The sequence below is a fragment of the Neovison vison genome, chromosome 11, assembly GCF_020171115.1.
Source record: "Neovison vison isolate M4711 chromosome 11, ASM_NN_V1, whole genome shotgun sequence".
NCBI lineage: Eukaryota > Metazoa > Chordata > Mammalia > Carnivora > Mustelidae > Neogale > Neogale vison.
Window position 1 is genome coordinate 78,381,930 of NC_058101.1, and position 19,253 is coordinate 78,401,182.

The following is a 19,253-nucleotide window of genomic DNA, read 5'->3' on the forward strand; positions in this document are numbered from 1 at the left end:
TCTATCCCTACACTGTGAAGAGTTTTGATCAAGAAAGGATGCTGTACTTTGTAAAATGCTTTTCAACATCTATTGAGAGAATCATATGGTTCTTGTTCGTTCTTTTATTAACGTATTGTATCACACTGATTGATTTGAGGATGTTGAATCAACCTTGCAGCCGAGGAATTAATCCCACTTGATTGTGGTGAATAATCCTTTTCATGTACTGCTGGTTCCTGTTGGCTAGTATTTCGGTGAGAATTTTTGCATCCATCTTCCTCAAGGATACTGGTCTGTAATTCTTTTTGATGGGGTCTTTGTCTGGTTTGGGAATCAAGGTGATGCTGGCCTCATAAAATGAGTTTGGAAGTTTTCCTTCCATTTCTATTTTTTGGAACAGTTTCAGGAAAATAGGAATTAATTCTTCTTTAAATGTTTGGTAGAATTCCCCTGGGAAGCCGTCTGGCCCTGGGCTCGTGTTTGTTGGGAAATTTTTGATGACTGCTTCAGTCTCCTTCCTGGTTATGGGTCTGTTCAGGTTTTCCATTTCTTCCTGGTTTAGTTTTGGTAGTTTGTATGTCTCTAGGAATGCATCCATTTCTTCCAGATTGTCAAATTTGCTGGCATATAATTGCCCATAATATGTTTTTATAATTGTTTTTCTTTGGTGTTGGTTGTGATCTCTTCTTTATCATTCATGGTTTTATTAATTTTGGTCCTTTCTATTTTCTTTTTGATAATTCTGGACAGGGGTTTATCAATCTTATTAATTCTTTCAAAGTACCAGCTCCTACTTTTATTGATCTGTTTTACTGTTCTTTTGGTATCTATTTCATTGATTTCTGTTCTTATCGTTATGATTTCTCTTCTCATGCTGGGTTTAGACTTTCTTTGCTCTTCTTTCTCCAGCTCATTAGGTGTAGGGTTAGTTTGTATACTTGAGACCTTTCTTCTTCTTGAGAAAGGCTTGTATCACTATATACTTTCCTCTCAGGTGGCCTTTACTGTATCCCAAGGACTTTGAACAGTTGTGTTTTCATTTTCATTTGTTTCTATGATTTTTTAAAATTCTTTAATTTCCTGGTTGACTGATTCATTCTTTAGTAGGACACTCTTTTGCCTCCATGTATTTGAATTCTTCCCAACTTTCCTCTTGTGATTGAGCTCTAGTTTTAAAGCATCGTGGTCTGAAAATATGCAAGGAATGATCCCAATCTTTTTGGTACCGGTTGAGACCCGATTTATGACCCAGGATGTGATCTGTTTTGGAGAATGTTTTATGCACTGGAGAGGAATGTGTATTCTGTTGCTTTGGGATGGAATGTTCTGAATATATCTGTGATGTCTATCTGATCCAGTGTGTCATTTAAAGCCTTTATTTTTTTGTTTATCTTTTGCTTAGATGATCTGTCCATTTCAGTGAGATGGGTGTTAAAGTCCCAAACTATTATTGTATTATTGTTGATGTTTTTCTTTGATTTTGTTATTAATTGGTTTATATAATCGGCACTTCCCTGGTTAGGTGAATTGATATTTAAAATTGTTAGATCTTCTTGTTGGACAGAAACTTTAAGTATGATATATTGTTCTTCCTCATCTCTTATTATAGTCTTAGCTTAAAATCTAATTTATCTGATGTAAGGAATGCCACTCCAGCTTTCTTTTGATGTCTATTAGCAAGATAAATGGTTTTATAACCCTTCCCTTTATCTTTAGGTGTCTTAGGTTCTAAAATGAGTCTCTTGCAGACAGCATATTGATGGGTCTTGGTTTTTTTTTTTTTTTATCATTTTGATACCCTGTATCTTTTGATTGGGGTATTTCGCCCATTTACATTCAGGGTAACTATTGAAATATATGAATTTAGTGCCATTGTATTTCATGTAAGGTGACTGTTACTGTATATTGTCTGTGTTCCTTTCTGGTTTGTTACTTTTAGGCTCTCTCTTTGCTTAGAGGACCCCTTTCGATATTTTCTGTAGGACTCGTTTGGTGTTTGCAAATTTTTGTTGTTTTTGTTTGTCCTGGAAACTTTTTATCTTTCCTATTTTCAATGACAGTCTAGCTGGATATAGTATTCTTGGCTGCATATTTTTCTCAGTTAGTGCTCTGAATGGATCATGCAAGTCCTTTCTGGCCTGTCAGGTCTCTGTGGATAGGTCTCTGCCAATCTAATATTTCTACCATTGTATGTTACAGATCTCTTGTCCCGAGCTGCTTTCAGCATTTTCTCTTTGTCACTGAGAGCTGTAAGTTTTACTATTAGATGATGGGGTGTTGACATATATTTATTGATTTTAAGTTTGCTTCTCTGTGCCTCCTGGAGTTTGATGCTTGTTACCTTTGGAAATTAGGGAAATTCTCTGCTGTAATTTGCTCCAATATCCCTTCAGCCCCTCTCTCTCTTTCTTTTTCTTCAGGGATCCCAATTATTCTAATATTGTTTCATCTTAAGGTATCACTTATATTTTGTATTCTCCTCTCGTGATCCAGTATTGTTTGTCTCTCTTTTGCTCAGCTTCTTTGTTCTCCATTACTCAGTCTTCTATATCATTAATTCTCTCTTATGCCTCATTTATCCTAGCAGTAACAGCCTCCATTTTTGATTGCACCTCATTAATATCTTTTCTGATTTCAACTTTTTTTAGATTTTAGTTCTTCTATTTCTCCAGAAAGGGATTTTATTTCTCTTGAAATGGATTCTGTAATATCTTCCATGGTTTTTTAGAGCCCAACTAGTGCCTTGATAATCACGATTCTGAACTCTACTTCTGACACATTACTGATGTCCATATTGATTAGTTCCCTAGTCATCGGTACTGCCTCTTGGTTTTGTTTTTTGTTTTTGTTTTTTGGTTTTTTTTGTGATGAGTTTTTCTGCCTTGTCATTTTATCCAGATAAGAACAGATGAGAGAACAAAATATTAAAAGGTAGCAATGAATCCAGAAAAAATATACACTAGCCAAGTCAGAAGAGCCCCCAAACCAAGGGGAGATGTGAGGGGGAAGTAAAGAAAGGAAAGGAAAGGAAGTAAAGAAAAGGAAAAAAAAATATATATATATTTATGTATGTGTGTGTGTGTATATATATATATATATATATATATATATATATAATGACTGGTGAATAGAACACAACCACATACTTGATTTTGGGTGTATTTTGGTCTGTTAGAAGAAACTACCTCCCTATATTTTAAAGAAGGAATAACATATAGTACAAAAATAAGGGTAAACATGATGAAGGGATGGAATATGACTGTAAAGATGAAAATTAAAAAAAAAATTCCAAAAAAGGCATTGATAAGATAAGAAGTTGGTTGAAAAAAGAAAAAAAAAGGGGGTGGGGAAATATGTGATTAGGCTGGGGAGTAGATCAAAACCATGCACTAGATTTAGGATATATTTTGATCTCTTTGAAGAAATTGTATACCAAAATTTTAAAGAAAAAATCTTTATGTATATAAAAAATAAGGTTAAATATAATGATAGGATAAAATATGATTATAGCATTGAAAATTAAAAAATTTTTAAATATACTGATAAAATAAAATTTAAAAATTTTAAAATGGGAAAGAGGAAAAATAAAAAAATAGAATAAGAAAAATAAAATTAAAAAAATTTAACTTTTAAGAACTGAAGGATCATGGAAAATAGCCATGAATTCTGTATGTTGCTTTCCCCTAGCTCAGGAGTTCTGCAGTTGTCACTGATGTGTGAACTTGGTCTTAGATGATGTTCTTGCTGATCTTCTGTGCAAGGGCTTGTTGCAGTGATTGTCAGATGTCTTTGCCTGAGACAGAATTGCATCACCCTTGGCAGGGTCCATGCTCAGTAATCTGCTTGGTTTTAATCTCGGGATCTTTTGTTCCCTGACCACTTTCTGTATAGCTTTGGAGGAAAGGAATGAAAATGACAATCTCCGAACCTCTGTCCCCTTTCAGGCCAAGAGCTCAGGGCCCCACTCCTCAATGCACCCTCAGAGAAAGCCGTCAATCTCTTCTGTCTCCCAAGTCTCTGGCCACACTCTGAGCTCACCCACCCTCTGATGGAGCATTTCTGTCTCTGGTGCATTGCTTCATTTGGTGTCTCCAAACCCAGCAGATTCCTGCAGCACCATCCTGTGCTGCTCCTCCCAGCAGTGGAAGGAGGGGGTCTTTCCAGATCTGCCACTCGTGGTGTCCTTACTCGAAGAGAGGTGGCTCGACTGTGCCTTGGATCACAGTTTAAGGTAATCCTGAGCTGAGAGCCCCCTCTTTGGCTCCATCTTTACAGCTGGCTTCCCCGATCTGATACCTGGAAGCTCTACCACATTCTGACACCCCTGGTCTTTTTGTGACCCCACATGTCCTGAGACCACACTGTCCCCAGAAGAGCTCCATGCCCCGTTTAGCTTCTGGAGTGACGTCCCTCAGTGGAGCAGATGTCTAAAAGTTCTGATTTTATACTACACTGCTGTACCGCTTTCTGGGAGCTGACCCCTCTCCCCATGGTCTCTCTTCCCTTATGTTGCCTTGGATTCACTTCTCCATACATCCTGCATTCCAGAAAGTGATCGCCTTTCTGTTCCTAGCATTGCTGCTCTTCTCTTCTATCTCCTGTTGAGTTTGTAGGTGTTCAGAACGGTTTGATAACTACCTAGCTAAACTCCTGGAACCTGATGATATTTAGGTTTCCTACTCCTCTGCCATCTTGCTGCAGCATTTTTTGTTGTTAGCAACTGTGTGCTTCCCTTTCCAAAATGTAAGTTTTCTACTATTATTGTTATTCTACCAGTGATAGCATACACAGAACTGATATTTTGTCCTTTATATCATATTTTACAGGACCACAACAACTAGATCCAGCAACAATGGAGAAGATTACTCAATATCCAGAGATTCTGAAATTTCAGCTATCTGTGTAAGTGAATAAAATTTTGGATTGTCTCCTTTGGAGAACAAGTGAGTAGATACCACCTGTGGAAAGAAGGCACACGTAAATATGTATAAAGGGAAAGATGGTTTGGGAAGAAATTACTGGCTACTCAACAGTGTTCTTGTTCTCCACCTCTTGATCTCAGAGGTAAAGATTTCTTACCTCTCTTGATCTTTTTGTGTGGACATTTCCTGAGTTCTAGCCAATGAAGTGTGAGCAGAGTTGACCTTTCCAGTCTTGGCCCGTTAAAAACTTCCATGTTTGCTCCTGTGAGCTCTGTTTGCTTTCTATTTGGAAGGAAGAACATTGCCAGGCAGGACTTGGATTGGCATAAGGTGAAGATGACAGTATGTCTGTTGGCCATTTGGAGGAAGATTGCCCTACTGACCTGTTTACCCTTTTGAGCAAAAAATAACCTTCTAATATATTCGTAGTATGTCTTAGGGCAAGTATGACAAAGTATAATAGATAGGTTGGCTTATAAACACAATTTATTTCCTACAGTTCTGGATCATAGGGAGAGGGAGAAGCTGGTTTCCAGGCCCCTGGGATGATGACCTGAGCTGGAGGCAGACACTTGACTAGCTGAGCAATACTGGCACCCACTTAGAATGCCTTTAAATGTAGGTATTCTGTTGAGCAGTGTGCTGCTTCTCCAATTTCTCTTTTTGGGAAGACTGTAATTGATTTACTTTGAATTATAGCGCCATTTCTAAAGCAATAGTTTGCTATAATATAATTTTGATGCCACATGCCTAACCTTGTGGTATGGACACATCAGAACTGCATAGAATGAATCCCATTGATGAAATAGAGGCTCATCTATCAGATAAAAGGGAAAAGTAATTCACACACACACACACACAAAATGCTGATTTCTACTATGAGGACCTATCTAAATTTCATCTGCAGTCATAGATGCTCACGTCTATATGGAATCATAAGGTGATAATCTATGCATCTCCCCAGCTCTCTGTTCATCCTCCTTCAAAATGAAATGAAAATATTTCAGTGGCATGATTTTATTTTTCTTTTGTAGACCTCTTCTAGGCACTAATTGGGACTGATTTGATCTGATACATTGTTCATCTCCTAGTATTGTCAGAAGTTATATGATAAATGGAATTGACTTTGTATATGGTATAATGTTTTTCCTGTATATAATCAATTATTTTCCAGCATCATCTGCTGAATTAGATATTGAAGTGTTTTCCTAGTGGTTTGTAAAAGCATGGCTACAGATACAAATATTCTTATGTGAAGATCTGAATCATGGCTCCTTAATCTGTTCATTGTCCATCTCTGTCCCAACATCACACAGTTGGTATTACTAAATGTCTTAATATTTGACAGGTTGAAGTGCTCTTCCTAATGCTGCAGCTTTAATTTGTCTTGGTGATGCATTGTCCTTTATTATTCCACATGGATTTGTAGCAAACTTGTTAGCTGTGAAAATCATTTTTCATAATATTTAGTCTCGCCAACTATGGATACATTATTCATTTCTTTTTTTTTTAATATTAGTATGCACTTTTAGTAGTAATAGGTGTAGGAGTAATAGTAGTAACAATAGCAACAACCAGTTGAATGGTAGTTACTATGTGATAAATGTTTTCAATGTACTGTCCATATATCAAATCATAGATTTCTATGGGTGGGAAATATTATTATCTACATTATGCTGATGATGAAACTGAGGTACAGGGAACTTAATAACATGTGTTAAGTTATATAAAAGGATGAGCCGGTATTTCAATCCATGCAGTTTGTCTTCAGAGTTTAGAATCTTCACCAATATCTGATAATGCCTCCCTAAGAAGTTGGACCACCTTCTTGGTGACTCTACCGTTGGGTTATTACCTTGGATTTTCTAACTAAATAATAATAGTTTATGTGCATAACTGCAGTAAAATTGTTAGTTACATTCCAGTCTTTAAACTACTCATGTTTGCTCATTTACATATTACCTTAGCTAAGACTTTCCGGAAAACGTGCATTATCAAGGGTGATAGTATCCTGCTTTTGATTTAAAATAGAATACTTTTAAATATTTAGCAAGATGTTTACTGTTTTAAGAGTTAACATTAAAGTTATTTCATTTCTATTTCCCCCGTTTTTAAAACTATAAATGAAGGGCGCCTGGGTGACTCAGTCATTAAGCGTCTACCTTTAGCTCTGGTCATGGTCCCAGGGTCCTGGGATCAAGCCCTACATCAGGCTTCCTGCTTGGCTGGAAGCCTGTGTCTCCCTGTCCCACTCCCCCTGCTTGTGTTCCCTCTCTCACTGTGTCTCTTTCTGTCGAATAAATAGATAAAATCTTAAAAAAAAAAAACAAAAATTAAAAATGGGTTCTTAATTTTTTTTTTAAGATTTTATTTATTTATTTGACAGACAGAGATTATAAGTAGGCAGAGAGGCAGGCAGAGAGAGAGGAGGAGGAAGCAGGCTCTCTGCTGAGCAGAGAGCCCGATATGGGGCTCGATCCCAGGACCCTGGGACCATGACTTAGGCCAAAGGCAGAGGCTTTAACCCACCCAGCCACCCAGGCACCCCAGGTTCTTAATTTTTTAAAAATATCTTTTCTGCTTCTATTTTCTGTTTCAAAAACTTGTGCTTTATTCAGATAAATCCAATGTCTCAGAAGAGATTGCAAAGTCAAAAAAGCATGACTTCCACATTACTTTCTGGTTGCAAAGCTTTCTGTGTCATTTGTAAACTCTGGGCCTTGGGAGAGTTGGTTAACTTCCCTAATGGTAACAATCTTAGATGCTCGTGAGAAGGAAATTTCCTCTGGGCCCTGCCCTTTGGGAGGTCCTATGTATCACAATTACACGCAAAAAATGAATTTACTAAATAATGTTTGAATGTCTTTTATTGTTTTGTTGGTAAATATTTGACAAGAGGCTCTCAAACATGTGTTTATGCATATGCATACATGTGTATATACTTACAAATTTTATTGCTACAAAGGTTGTATATCATACTACTTGTAAATAATATTCAATACCATGTATTGTAAATTATATATAGCCAATTGCTTTTCACAAAATGTTTACATTGATGATGATAATGATGATGATGATGATGATGATGATGATTTTGCTTTACTCCTGTATATATACCCAACTTTTGAATGTTGGACTAACAAATATGGTCTTGACATGAATGTTGGCTGATCACTTTCATTTATATGAATAATACAAAGTGAAATAATGAAAACATGTATTAGAACTTCATTTGTTCATCAGTGATGCAAGAAACTTCTTTACTGAAATGGATAGTAGATTTAGAAGAATAAAATAATATTTTCACAATGTTATTCTACTTTCACTGTAATGGCTACACACAAGACATACTTCTGATTTGATGTCTATGATAAACATTTTCTTTTTCACTTTCTTAAGTTTAGATAGTCAATAAAATAATAAATATCTGATTGTGGAATTTGCCTTTTTTTTTTTTTTTGTTATATAAATACTCCCATCAGGGCAGAGTTCTTCTCCATGTGGAAGAGATGCACAGTAGCTCACCATTGTATACTGGCTGTGCCATGCAGATAAAATAGATATAGAATCCTCTTCAGTATAGAACATAATAAAATGTGTTAAAATAATGACTCATTTTGAATATTAATTTCCTTAACTTTCAATATAATTTGTTTAAATGTACATTTACAAAATTTAATTCTTAATAATGTCTGGGTTTAAAAATTGGCTTGTAAACTTCCTGAAGATATAAGTTGTTATAAGCCTGCACGCACAGATTCCAGTATTCCACTAGCACATCCAGATGTAAATTCAGCTCCAGTTACTCACATATTGTATCCCATAATATTAAACATAAACCTTCCCACGTGGTTCAGGCTCCAGAAAAACACTCCTTACTCCCTTTGCCCTGTGTTTTAAGGCAAAAACATGACTGAATTCATTGATATGAAATTTATAGATACTTTGAGCTGCTGCCAGTGTTGGAGATGGACTTTAGTGCACAAGGAAGATTTGAACAGAAGTACTAAGGAAAGCTTATTACTTGCCAAATCCTTCTTTTAGAAAGGACCAGAGCAATAGGTTTTGTGTGATGAAGTTTTGAGTTCAGTATTGCAAACCTTCTTCACTTGGTATTCCAATTCATGATCCTAGAATTACACATTCATTAATGTGGCACTCAAAAATACTGTATAAAGCAGCAGAGGAATATTTTGCGACTCTATACAATTCAAATTATCTTGAAGTTTTACCTATGTGGTCTATACAGAAAGTGAATGAAACATATTAGCTTTTTTGGACAAATGGTCAGTGAACATTAAAATTATAAATAGAACTTTTTGTTAAAAATTATATTGAAATTTCTGAATAAAGTTATATTGAAGTGTAGATTTTAAATTTGGAAATTTATTATTTATAATTTGTATCTTTTGTATAAATGTTATTGAACTGTAACATACATAGAAAAAGAGTGCACAAATTTTAAAGATAGATCCTGATAAAATTAAATATTACCGTGGTAACTACTCTCTGATATAGAAACAGAACTTCACCTGGATTCCAGAAAGTGTTTCACATTATGCTTATCTTGCAATCACTATCAACTCTGAAGGGCAATGTTTATCTTGACTTTACCCCCATATATTAGTATTACTGCTGCTGCCTTTTTAAAAACATTTTTAATATATATATATAATGCATATATGTATTCATATATATCACACATATATAGCTTCTCTCTTTTGTATCTTGGTTCTTTCTTTCAACATTATGTTTGTGTGATGTATCCATTTTGTAGCACAAAGATGTAATTCTTTTTTTTTTTCTCTTTGCTGTATAGTAAGTGATTGTATGAATATATCACTTTATTTATTGTCATGCTGATGGATCTTTGGGTTGTTTTCCTAATTTATATTACATATTACTGCTATGAATGACTGTTGCTTGTCTTTTGGCAGATGTATTTTTACATATTTGTAGATACAAGCAATGTTATTGAATAAACATTGGTTCCCAGTGTGCTGCACTGTAATGTAAACTTAGATATATCTGTTTCTAGACCCTATTAACCATTTCTTAATTATAATAGTTAATACAATCTTGATTCTGGTAATATAGATCCTCTAGATTTCTTCCTTGAGATTGTCTTTGACCTGCTTCCTTCTTTGTATTTCCATATACATAGTAGAAACAGCTTCTCAATTTCTTCATACACACACACACAGACAGCTTGAATTCTAAACTGGATTGTATTAGATCTATAAATGAGTTGGATAAATTTATATTACTCAAATAGTCAACATTCCAATTCATGAATGTGCTGTATTCTTCTATTTGAGGTTTCCACAAAAATTCCTTGTTAATGTCATGAAGTTTTCATGTATTAGGTTGCAAATCTTGCATTAGATTTATTCTTAGATACTTGTTTTTTTAATCTGTTGAAAATTGAGTAACATTTAACGTTTTTTTCTTTAAAAGATTTTATTTATTTGACAGAGAGAGAGACAGCCAGAGAGGGAACACAAACAGGGTGAGTGGGAGAGGGAGAACCAGGCTTCCCGCAGAGCTGGATGTGGGGCTCGATCCTGGAACCCTGGAATCACTACCTGAGGTGAAGGCAGATGCTTCACCACTGAGTCACCGAGGTGCCCCACATTTAACATTTTTAAAGAAAGATTTAATTATTTATTTGAGGGAGGGAGAGAAGGAGGGAGAGAGAGTATGTTTTCGAGTGGGAGAAGGGATAGAGGAAGAAGGAGAGAAATCCTCAAGCTGACTTGCCATTGTGTGCAGAGCTGATGAGGGGCTCAATCCCAGGACCTTTGATCATGACCTGAGCCGAAATCAAGAGTCAGACACTTAACCTGAGTCACCCAGATGCCCCAACATTTAACATTTTAATTTTTATATTGTTTGTGGTGCATAGAGATGCTTTATGACTTCTAACATCTTAATTCTATTTTAAGCCAGAAATCTAACTAAATTCCTTATTAATTTAAGTAGTGTAGAGATACTCTTTGATATTCTATCATCACAGTCAAGTCACTGTTAATAATGAAACCTTCATACATACATATCTTTTTAATTTCTTATTCTCTTTATTGCCATTTTATAAGGCTTTTCTTGCCTGAATACAATTGCCTTCCACTTCTTATATAGTACTGAATATAATTTACATAATGGGTTTTCTTTGTATCACTTCTGACTTTAGGAATAAATCTTGTAATTTTCATCATTAAGTATGAGATTTGTTTTTGTGTCTTCATGGATACATTTTTGGTATATTTAGGAAGTACATGATTTTCCTGGTTTCATCAGTGTTGTGTTTTTTTTTTTTTCAAATGTTGAATGATTTTGAATATTATCATATCTTAAAAAATGTATTGAGATAATATTTAGTTAACAACAAATGGTGTTAATTTTCAAATGGTAAACAAATTTAGCATGCCTAGAATAGAATCCACTTGTTTGTGACATGCTGTTCTTCTTTTACATTGCTAAATTCAGTACACAAATGTCTTGTTAAGGGTATTTGTATCTGTTAATAAGAAAGGATTAACTATCTGTTGGAGCTTGAGAAGCCCTGTCCTCCTAGGAGGATCCTTTAGTCACTATGTTAGCTGGCCAGGTGTCTCTCCTTCATACGATGAAAAGCAGGGATCTAAACTTATCCAAAAAGCTAGAGGGGCACCTTTTATTCCTATTGGAATGTGGGTTTTGCTGCAGTCATTGCATTTAGACTGTATAAATTGAAGAACAGGGGAGATACTAAAGTATCTGTTCACCTGGTCCAAATGTGTGTGGTAGCCTAAGACTTTGCAAGTTGTATGTGGGAATAATCACTCTTGGAATGGCTATTCCATGTATACAGAATTCTGGGAAAAGCCTAAACCTTAGAAGAGGGGAAGCTGTCTGTCTTGATTTTATAGATAGTGCTTGCTTTAGTTAGACATCTCATGTTGACTTTATATGTTTACATTAAAAATAAATTGTTTGAAGGGTCAGACAATAACATGTAATTTGAAATTACAAATGACTAATTAACTAGCTAGGTCATTCAGGGGAGTCAAATTAGCCCAAAAGAAACTTGTCACTTTTAAATGTCCTTGATAGGGTAAATTATGAACCTTCTTAAACTCTTCTGATGAGATTAGTTCTAAAGAGGACAATTTGCCAGTCCTGAGGTACTCCCAGTTGCTAGAGAATATTACATGATTTGATGTTAAGGTGGGAATCCTGTTTGCCCTAATTAATTTAACTTTATTCAACCTGTCTTGCAGACTCATAGAGTGTTTCAGTTTTTAGGGCCTTGTGGCTGTTAATGAACCCTTCAGAACAGTGCATGGAATACAACATTATAAGCTTCCACACTACTGAAATTGTATGTGTGTGTTTAAATCTAACCTGAGAAGCTAACAGCCGCATAGGAGTAGTATTTACTTCAGAAGCAGACTTGTGAACATGGGAATAATTTAGCTATGGATCCCTAGCTTTTTTGTAACTGCAGAATTGTATTTATGTTCCTTTTGCATTAGAATAATTTTTAAATGTTATCTTGAAATAGAAATATGTATTTTGGGTACTAATGTAAAGTAAATGAAAAACATCTTTTAAATATAAAAAAAAGATTATCTGTAATTTTTCATTCTTATAATGCTCTTCTCAGATTTTTGTGTAAGATTTTAGATTCCTTGGAAATAATTTCTTCTCATATAATTTTCTGAAAGATAAAATGGATTCTGCTTCTTTCTTAAATACTTAAATTAGTTTACCAGTGGAAACTTTCACAAGTGAAGTTGGATTTATGAATAGTTCTTAGAAAAGGATTCCCTTTTTTAAACATGTAAAAGTATTTAATTTTTTTTCTAAGTTGAATTTTGCAAGTTGTATGTCTATTTCATTTATGTTTTCAAATTTTAGTATAAAATTGTTCACAATATTCTCATCTTTTTAATGTTAGCAAGATCTATTGTGTGTTCTCATTTTTAATTCATGATATTGGTAATATTTTTTCCATTTTCTGGATTAGTTCTACGGGAATTATTAAAAATGTATATTTTTAAATAAAACATCTTTTAGCTTGGTTGATTTTTCTCTATTGTACATTTATTTATTTTCTACTTCATTGATTCTACTTTTATGTTTATTAAAAACAACACTTTTTATCATCATTGCTTTTGGTACAAATGCTGACAAAATGAAAAGGAAAAAATAACACCTTGGTAGTATTATGAAAAGATAGGATGCCTATGTAGGCTGCACTAAGAAGTACTGCATTGGGTAGTTCATCTTGATAAAGTTCCACTGTTGGCACTTCATCAAGATAAAAAGCTTTAGCACAGCAAAGGAAAGAGTAAATAAAAGCAAAAGAGGTGGGGGGGACAAGATGGCGGGGTACTAGGAAGAGGCGTCTTTTCAGCTGGTACCCCAAAGTGAGCTGATTACCTACCAAAGAACTCTGATCACCCATGAAATCAGCCTGAGATCAGAATTATACACGTCTGGATCTCTACAGGGGCAGAAGACGCCAGTGAGCAGGTAAAGCGGAATGGGAACAGCGGACTGATATCGGAAGATAAAAGGGGGAGGGAGCCACCAGAGGCGACCGGTGGGAAAGTCATACCCCGATACGAGCGAGAGCGCCCTGCGTCTGGGGACCAGCATTAACTCGGAGACTGGTTGAAAGCACTCCAAAAGAGCAAAGGATCGCGGGGGCGGCTAGGGACAGGGGCTTGAGTCCCCGGTCCCAGACGGCCTCCCCGGTGGGGAGACAGAGAGAGTGCGGCGGAGAAACCGGCTCCTGGTCCCTAAGCCGCCAGCGTGCCCCAGAGCGCGGGGTTCCGGCTCCTGTGAGGGGATGGGAGCCGGTCTGCAGAACGCGCGCTAGCCCTACCACAAAGCTTGAGATGCGCGTGCACGTCGCTCCAGCTCTCCTGGGTTTCTAAGGCCCTGGGGCGCTTCTTGACCCGGGCCATTGTTTCAAAGTCTAAGCCGCGCGCCCGCGAAACTCTTCCCCGGACAGAGGCGCGCAAAAGCCCAGCCTGCGGCTTACGGACCAGCGCCCCGTTCTCAGTGCCCCAGACGCGCGCCCGACCCACAGCCGCCTCTGAAAAGAGGTGCGCGCAAGCCGGGCACTCCCAGCCCCGGCCAGCGGCAAAATCTCAGTGTGCGATCGCTGCTTGGAACCTCTCTGGCGGTCAGGAGCTCCCAGACAGCCGCCACTGCCTTGGCTTTGGGGACGAGCAAGAGATCCTGCGCCCCCAGGGTCTCCAACTTGGAACATGCACTGCCAGCGTCCAAGGGGGAATTTATTCAGCTTCTGCACCCAGACTGAGGCTTCTGAGACGGAGATCAGGAAGTGCTCCAGGGTGCACCTTGACTGCACCAGAGTTGATACATCCAGCTACATCTGTTCAGTCTTCTCCCACCAAAATGACTAGGAGGAGGAATGCCCAACAGAAGAAAAATACAGAGGATGGACCTTCTGCAACAGAGCTAACGGCTATCAACATAGACAATATGTCGGAAAGAGAATTCAGGCTAACAATTATCCAGGCAATAGCTAGGTTGGAGAAAGCCATGGATGACCAAACAGAATTGATTAGAGCCGAACTGAAAGCGACCAGACAGGATGTTCACAATGTTAGGGCGGAGCTTAAAGCTACCAGGGAGGAGGTCCACAATGCTCTCAATGAGTTCCAATCCAATCTAAACTCTCTCAAAGCTAGGGTAACTGAGACAGAAGATAGAATTAGTGATCTGGAAGACAAAGAGATAGAGAGAAAGGATCAGGAGGAAGCCTGGAACAAACAGCTTAGATCCCACGAAAGCAGAATTAGGGAAATAAGTGATGCCATGAAGCGTTCCAACGTCAGAATTATTGGAATTCCCGAAGGGGAGGAGAAAGAAAGAAGTCTAGAAGATGTCGTGGAACAAGTCCTTCATGAAAACTTTCCGAATCTCGCGAATGAAACCAGCGTTCATGTACTAGAGGCTGAACGGTCTCCATCCAAGATTATACACTCCAAAAAAACATCACGACACCTGATAGTCAAATTGAGGAATTATAATTGTAGGTATAATCTCTTGAAAGACGCCAGGGCAAAGAGGCTCCTTACTTACAGAGGGAAGCCCATCAGAATAACGTCAGACCTGTCCACAGAGACCTGGCAAGCCAGAAGAGGCTGGCAAGATATATTCAGGGCACTAAATGAGAAGAACATGCAGCCAAGAATACTTTATCCAGCAAGACTGACATTCAAAATGGATGGAGAGATAAAGAGTTTCCAAGAACGGCAAGACTTAAAAGACTATGCAACGACCAAGCCGATACTGCAGGAAATATTAAGGGGGGTTCTATAAAAGAGGAAAAATCCCAAGAATAGCATTGAACAGAAATATAGAGACAGTCTACAGGAAGAAAGACTTCAAAGGTAACTCGATGTCAATAAAAACGTATCTATCAATAATCACTCTCAATGTGAATGGCCTAAATGCACCCATAAAACGGCACAGGGTTGCAGATTGGATAAAACGACAGGACCCATCCATATGCTGTCTACAAGAGACCCATTTTGAACCTAAAGATACACGCAGACTGAAAGTGAAGGGGTGGAGAAGCATCTTTCATGCCAATGGGACTCAAAAGAAGGCTGGGGTAGCGATTCTCATATCAGATAAATTAGACTTCAAACTAAAGACTGTAGTCAGAGATACAGAAGGACACTACATAATCCTTAAAGGGACTATCCACCAAGATGATCTAACAATTGTAAATATCTATGCTCCCAATATGGGAGCAGCCAATTACTTAAGAAAACTGTTAATCAAGATAAAGAGTCATATTGATATGAATACACTAATCGTAGGTGATCTTAACACGCCTCTTTCAGAATTAGACAGATCATCGAAGCAGAAAATCAATAAAGAAACAAGAGCATTGAATGACACATTGGACCAGATGGACCTCATAGATATATACAGAACATTCCACCCTAAAACAGCAGAATACTCATTCTTCTCAAGTGCACACGGAACCTTCTCCAGAATAGACCACATACTGGGTCACAAATCAGGACTCAGCCGATACCAAAAGACTGAGATTATTCCCTGCATATTCTCAGATCACAATGCTTTGAAACTGGAGCTCAATCACAAGGAAAAGTTCCGAAGGAACTCAAACACCTGGAAGCTAAAGACCACCTTGCTTAAGAATGCTTGGATCAACCAGGAGATCAAAGAAGAACTGAAACAATTCATGGAAACCAATGAGAATGAAGACACTTCGGTCCAAAACCTATGGGATACAGCAAAAGCGGTCCTAAGGGGAAAATATATAGCCATCCAAGCCTTGCTCAAAAAAATTGAAAAATCCAGAACACACCAGCTGTCTTTACACCTTAAAGAACTGGAGGATCAACAACAAATCAAACCAACTCCACACATAAGAAGGGAAATCATCAAGATTAGAGCTGAGATCAATGAGGGAGAAACCAGAGATACAGTAGAACGTATCAATGAAACTAGAAGCTGGTTTTTTGAAAGAATCAATAAGATCGATAAGCCACTGGCTACACTAATCCAAAAGAAAAGAGAGAAATCCCAAATTCATAAAATTATGAATGAAAGGGGAGAGATCACAACTAACACCAAGGAAGTAGAAACAATCATCAGAAGTTACTACGAACAGTTATATGCCAATAAGCTTAGCAACCTAGATGAAATGGATGCATTCCTGGAAAAATATAAACTACCAAAATTGAACCAGGAAGAAATCGACAACCTGAATAGACCGATATCTAATAACGAGATTGAAGCAGTGATCAAAAATCTCCCAAAAAACAAGAGCCCAGGACCTGACGGATTCCCTGGGGAATTCTACCAAACCTTCCAAGAAGAAATAACACCTATTCTCCTGAAGCTGTTTCAAAAAATTGAAGCAGAAGGAAAACTTCCAGACTCTTTCTATGAAGCCAGCATTACCCTGATCCCCAAACCAGGCAAGGACCATACCAAAAAGGAGAATTTCAGACCAATATCACTGATGAATATGGATGCTAAGATTCTCAACAAGATCCTAGCCAACAGGATCCAACAACACATTAAAAAGATTATCCACCATGATCAGGTGGGATTCATCCCTGGGCTACAAGGATGGTTCAACATTCGTAAATCAATCAATGTGATACAACAAATTAATAGGAGAAGAGAGAAGAACCACATGGTCCTCTCAATTGATGCAGAAAAAGCATTTGACAAAATCCAACATCCGTTCCTGATTAAAACGCTTCAAAGTATAGGGATAGAGGGAACATTCCTGAACCTCATCAAATCTATCTATGAAAGACCCACAGCAAATATCATCCTCAATGGGAAAAAGCTTGCAGCCTTCCCGTTGAGATCAGGAACAAGACAAGGATGCCCACTTTCACCACTCTTGTTCAACATAGTATTAGAAGTCCTAGCAACAGCAATCAGACAACAGAGAGAAATAAAAGGTATCCAAATTGGTAATGAAGAAGTCAAACTCTCTCTCTTCGCAGATGACATGATTCTATATATGGAAAACCCAAAAGACTCCACCCCCAAACTACTAGAACTCATACAGCAATTCAGCAGCGTGGCAGGATACAAAGTCAATGTGCAGAAATCAGTGGCTTTCTTATACACTAACAAGGAAAATACAGAAAGGGAAATTAGAGAATCGATTCCATTTACTATAGCACCAAGAACCATAAGATACCTGGGAATAAACCTAACTAAAGAGGTAAAGGATCTATACTTGAGGAACTATAGAACACTCATGAAAGAAATTGAAGAAGACACAAAAAGATGGAAGACCATTCCATGCTCTTGGATCGGAAGAATAAACATCGTTAAAATGTCTATACTGCCTAGAGCAATCTATACTTTTAATGCCATTCCGATCAAAATTCCACCGGCATTCTTCAAAGAGCTGGAGCAAATAATCCAAAAATTTGTATGGAATCAGAAGAGACCCCGAATCGCTAAGGAAACGTTGAAAAACAAAAATAAAGCTGGCGGCATCACCTTACCTGATTTCAAGCTTTATTACAAAGCTGTGATCACCAAGACAGCATGGTACTGGCATAAAAACAGACACATAGACCAGTGGAACAGAGTAGAGAGCCCTGATATGGACCCTCAACTCTATGGTCAATTAATCTTCGACAAAACAGGAAAAAATATACAGTGGAAAAAAGACAGTCTCTTTAATAAATGGTGCTGGGAAAGCTGGACAGCTATATGTAGAAGAATGAAACTCGACCATTCTCTTACACCGTACACAAAGATCAACTCAAAATGGATAAAAGACCTCAACGTGAGACAGGAATCTATCAGAATCTTAGAGGAGAACATAGGCAGTAATCTCTTCGATATCAGCCACAGCAACTTCTTTCAAGATACGTCTCCAAAGGCAAAGGAAACAAAAGCGAAAATAGACTTCTGGGACTTCATCAAAATCAAAAGCTTCTGCACAGCAAAGGAAACAGTCAAAAAAACAAAGAGGCAACCCACGGAATGGGAGAAGATATTTGCAAATGACAGTACAGACAAAAGGTTGATATCCAGGATCTATAATGAACTCCTCAAACTCAACCCACACGAAACAGACAAACACATCAAAAAATGGGCAGAAGATATGAACAGACACTTCTCCAATCAAGAAATACAAATGGCTATCAGACACATGAAAAAATGCTCATCATCATTAGCCCTCAGGGAGATTCAAATTAAAACCACATTGAGATATCACCTTACACCAGTTAGAATGGCCCAAATTAACAAAACAGGAAACAACATGTGTTGGAGAGGATGTGGAGAAAGGGGAACCCTCTTACACTGTTGGTGGGAATGCAAGTTGGTGCAGCCTCTTTGGAGAACAGTGTGGAGATTCCTCAAGAAATTAAAAATAGAGCTTCCCTACGACCCTGCAATTGCACTCCTGGGTATTTACCCCAAAGATACAGATGTCGTGAAAAGAAGGGCCATCTGTACCCCAATGTTTATAGAAGCAATGGCCACAGTCGCCAAACTATGGAAAGAACCAAGATGCCCTTCAACGGATGAATGGATAAGGAAGATGTGGTCCATATACACTATGGAGTATTATGCCTCCATCAGAAAGGACGAATATCCAACTTTTGTAGCAACATGGACGGGACTGGAAGAGATTATGCTGAGTGAAATCAGTCAAGCAGAGAGAGTCAATTATCATATGGTTTCACTCATTTGTGGAGCATAACCAATAGCATGGAGGACAAGGGGCGTTAGAGAGTAGTAGGGAATTTGGGTAAATTGGAAGGGGAGGTGAACCATGAGAGACTATGGACTCTGAAAAACAGTCTG

General features: G+C 37.6%; 1 long non-coding RNA gene across 1 annotated transcript in view; it reads left to right on the forward strand.

Annotated features, from left to right (window-relative positions):
- Positions 1 to 6,510, forward strand: part of LOC122919259 — a 79,033-nt gene extending 72,523 nt beyond the window's left edge. Inside the window, exon 6 of the long non-coding RNA XR_006386780.1 lies at positions 4,809 to 6,510. This is a non-coding gene — a long non-coding RNA (uncharacterized LOC122919259). The remainder of the gene's footprint in view (positions 1 to 4,808) is intronic.
- Positions 6,511 to 19,253: the final 12,743 nt, after the last annotated feature.